A 4,096-nucleotide genomic window follows, 5' to 3' on the forward strand; every position below is an offset into this window, starting at 1 on the left:
TGCACCTAGCGGTCCTCGTTATTTGTTCCACCTACTGTGTTTGTAAACTGGTCCTCGTTAATTGCATGGACTAAAAGTCAAGAACTCTTCTTTACCTCGAACTCTTCGTTTATTGCTTGTTCACGCTATGGTATGCACCATTTCTCTATTGACTATTTTATAAACATAATACAAAAACCACACGTTTCATGAGTCGTTTGAGCTCGTAGAACCACTCATAAAACTGTTCTTATTATATTAGCACTTACATCATTAGAATTCCAACACTTATATATACACCCATTACACTGTAGTGAGGAAGTGGGCTACTGAAGGGACGGCATTGATTTGGTTAAAGACATAAATAGAGGGCGGCGCATCACAACGATCAAGTCAAATTCAGAAATTTCATTGTTATTTAATCAAAGTGAAATCTAGAGTTTTTCAAAAGTTACAGTGAAGGGTCTTTGTCATCTTCCCTCATTAATTCCAAGCATTGGCTTAGAGTCGTTATTTCCCTCGGATCCAGGCGCCACAAAGCTCGTGAAGGATTCAGAAACGCCCGTGTCTTTAGTTTGAAAGCCGCTGAGAGAAGAGCCTGTGGTGTCATCAAATCTCCAGTCGGTTAGGTAGCCTGGCTTTGACGTGACATCACTGACCTCAACATCTCCTGAAAGCATGGCCACCACTCGTGACATTGGTGGTCTCAAGGCATGAGATGTCTGTGTGCACAGCAGAGCTATGCCAATCATGCGTTTCACTTCTTCCATATTGAATTCAGTCAGCTCATGATCAATAAGTTCAACTTCACGACTTTTCTCGTGTAGATTCCACGCCTGTAAACAAAGGTTACTCGATCAATATAAGAGTTTGCTAAAGGGCACCACCAGATTCACCATTCATGGTCACATATGTTGAAGTTGTGTACATTACCAATAATATCACTCAATTATAACAAGGACGTACCCATTCAAGAAGGTATCTTTTTTCATCCTCCAAGTTCTCATCAGAGTTTGGCCTTCCACTCACTAGCTCAAGAGCCACAACACCAAAGGCATACACATCTATTTTCTCTGTTAGATGCCCACGCATGGCATACTCTGGTGCAAGATATCCACTGCATTGGTACAAAAAACAGCACGAAAATGTGTCATAAGAAAACCAAAATTACAGCCTATGTTGTCAGGGTTTTAGGATACATACATCGTCCCAGCTACTCGGGTACTTATATGGGTTTTCTTGTCATCGTATAGTTTCGCCAGCCCAAAATCAGAAACTTTTGGGACCAGTTTAGAATCAAGTAAAATGTTGCTGGCTTTCACATCTCTGTGTACTATGCGAATCCTCGCCTCCTCGTGGAGATAGACTAGACCTCTAGCTACTCCCAGACATATCTCATAACGAGTTGACCAATCAAGATGTAAAGTTTTATCCCCTGCAACATTCAAATCAATTACAACTACATAATGAGTGCAGGTAGCCTGGCAGAAGCATGGATCGATAAACTATGTCCTGTGCGTACCGAATAGAGCCTGATCAAGACTTCCGTTAGGAAGGTATTCATATACAAGCAAACGATGATCTCCTTCATAGCAGCACCCATAAAGCCTTACTAAGTTGCGATGTTGAACTGCAGAGATTGCTACAATTTCTGCAACAAATTGCCCCTTCCCTTGCCGGGATCCTACCGACAATAGCTTCACTGCTACTTCTCTTCCATCATTCAGTTTCCCCTGTTGAATGTGTTATTTAAAAAAAAAAAAAGTATTACATCTAATCTTCTTTCCTAGTATCTTGAAGAATATACAGATATTTCATCCATTTCGGTATGGGACTTACCTTATAAACAGGCCCAAATCCCCCCTCTCCAAGCTTGTTTGAAGAATCGAAATCTTGCGTTGCACTTTTAAGTTCCGAGTAAGTAAAGGTGAAAGGCTTTACGTCCATACTAAGTATCTCTGCAAGAAAAACGTCGGTTCTAAGAAATCAACCAATTCGAAAGAAGATATTCAAGTTTAAGATTTAATTAGAGGACCCATAGTCTTCGGCTCAAGGGATTGTTTATGTTCCTATTACATCTATACCTTCATCATCTGTGTACCGTTTTCTTCTTTTTCGAATAATGAAGATAGCTACACCTGCAAAGATGCTCAAAAGTCCAACGCCAACAATGACACCCACAATAATACCAGTCGTGTTCTTTCCCCGTGATGGTGGCCTATTACCAACAGTTGGTGTGAAATCTGAACATGAATATGTAACACTTAGGCACTAACTAGCATCTGAAGATAGTGAAAATCAGGATGGAGAAAGAATTCTCCCTTTGCGTTACCTGGTGTTGCACTGACGGCTGATATTAATGGTCCATAAGCCCCTTGGATAGGAATACAACATGTTCCTTTCCCAGCCCAGAAAAGATGAATTTCGAGGTGATTTTCTGATACATTTGCCTTATATACTTTCTGAATTGCTCGAACAGTAGAGTCACCAGCTGTTTTACGTACATCAAAATCCTTTTCAACAAGTCTTCCCTGGAAAAACGGGGCTATATCTTAGTATTTATCACCAAATATGGAAAAAGATCACTTCTAAAGCGGAAAGCTTGATCAACTAGTGCAGACCTGGACATAAATGTCAAAACGTCGTCTTCCTAAACCTTTCCAAGTGTTAGAAGTAGAACCTAGAATTTGTATTTCAGCAAACTGAAGTGTTACGGTATAGCCTCCATTTTCTAGCCCCAACCCATAATACCTTAGGGAAGATGCAGAAAGTCTTGCTGACTGAAAAAGCTCTGAGTCCAAAGTGTTGACAAATTGTGATTGCGAAGTAGCTTTGTATATATTACTGCTACTTCCAGCAAAAAGTCCTACACTACTGGCTGCCCATCTCTGACCAGCACTTATGGCAAACGAAGCTGGTCCAAGTTCCTCGTCCTCCCTCTCAAATAGTGCTCCGTTAGTTGACCTTATCTCTGGGCCTCCGCAGTTGATCGAAAAGTCAGAATCTATTTACCAGTCAATAGCAAAAACCTTTTAACAATTTTTTCTTCCAATAGTAGATACAAGCATTGTACATGTGTTTGTTATACTTACAGACTCCTTTGCCTCGATTGCAGGGGAAATTCTTCTGCAGGCAATTAAGTCCTGATAAAACCCTTTTAACAATAAAAAAACAGAAATTTAAGAAAGAAATTACAAGTTGTTTATACACAACGAGAAACATACTAGAATTTCAAGCGTCAGCAAGAACATATTTAAATTCACCTGTTGTCATCTTCCAATGTGAAGTTGTTAGCAATTAGGTTGCTGCACAGATAACATACAGTTTTGTTTATTATTCCCTAGCATATAGTGTTGTCATTTGTGAGACTGAAATTATATAGTGTTTTGTTTACTTACAGTTTTAAGTTTGGTAAGCTGACCCATGAAGGAAGACTTCCAGACAAATCATTATACGACACATCTCTGTAAGTAAAGAAAAACATAGTTAAGATCTACTGAATATGTAATAAATTCCAACTGACTATCTTGGCAAGTCTTCCGTGTCACCAAGACTGGAACCTTATTCGACTAAAATCGGAGTTCAGTAAATATATCAGGAGGATCTCTTAACAATCACTACACAACATTAGGTGATACGTTTGCCTTTTAATGGATTTTGTTACTCACATATAGCTCAAAGACTGGCTCTTTTGAGTGGGCAAGGAACCATTCAACGTGTTGTTTCCCAGAAACCTGATATAAGGACAACAAATATGTTTCAGAAATATCCGGGTAGTTATACATAGATATTCAAAAGAAGCAGAAAACATATCATCTTACAAGTGAGTAAGTCCACTTAAGTTAAAAAGTGAAGCCGGAATTGGTCCATGTAGTTTGTTGAAGCTCAAATCACTAGAAAACAAACAAAATTACACGGTAAAAATTAAACTATTTCTGTTTAGTAATGAATGAGGAAGAATATAAATTATATTATCAGCAGATTAAGATCATGTCGTATTCTTTCCGTGACTTTTGATAATCATCTCACTCTTTTTTGAAAACAGCTTTCAGAGCATTTGAAGAAACACATTGACATATGTACTTACACTTGTTGCAAACTTGAGTATCCTCCAATA

General features: G+C 38.8%; 1 pseudogene; it reads right to left on the minus strand.

Moving 5' to 3' along the window:
- The window catches only part of LOC104743059, a 6,052-nt pseudogene continuing 2,171 nt past the window's right edge, over positions 216–4,096 (minus strand).

This window comes from Camelina sativa, chromosome 14 (assembly GCF_000633955.1).
Source record: "Camelina sativa cultivar DH55 chromosome 14, Cs, whole genome shotgun sequence".
Lineage (NCBI taxonomy): Eukaryota > Viridiplantae > Streptophyta > Magnoliopsida > Brassicales > Brassicaceae > Camelina > Camelina sativa.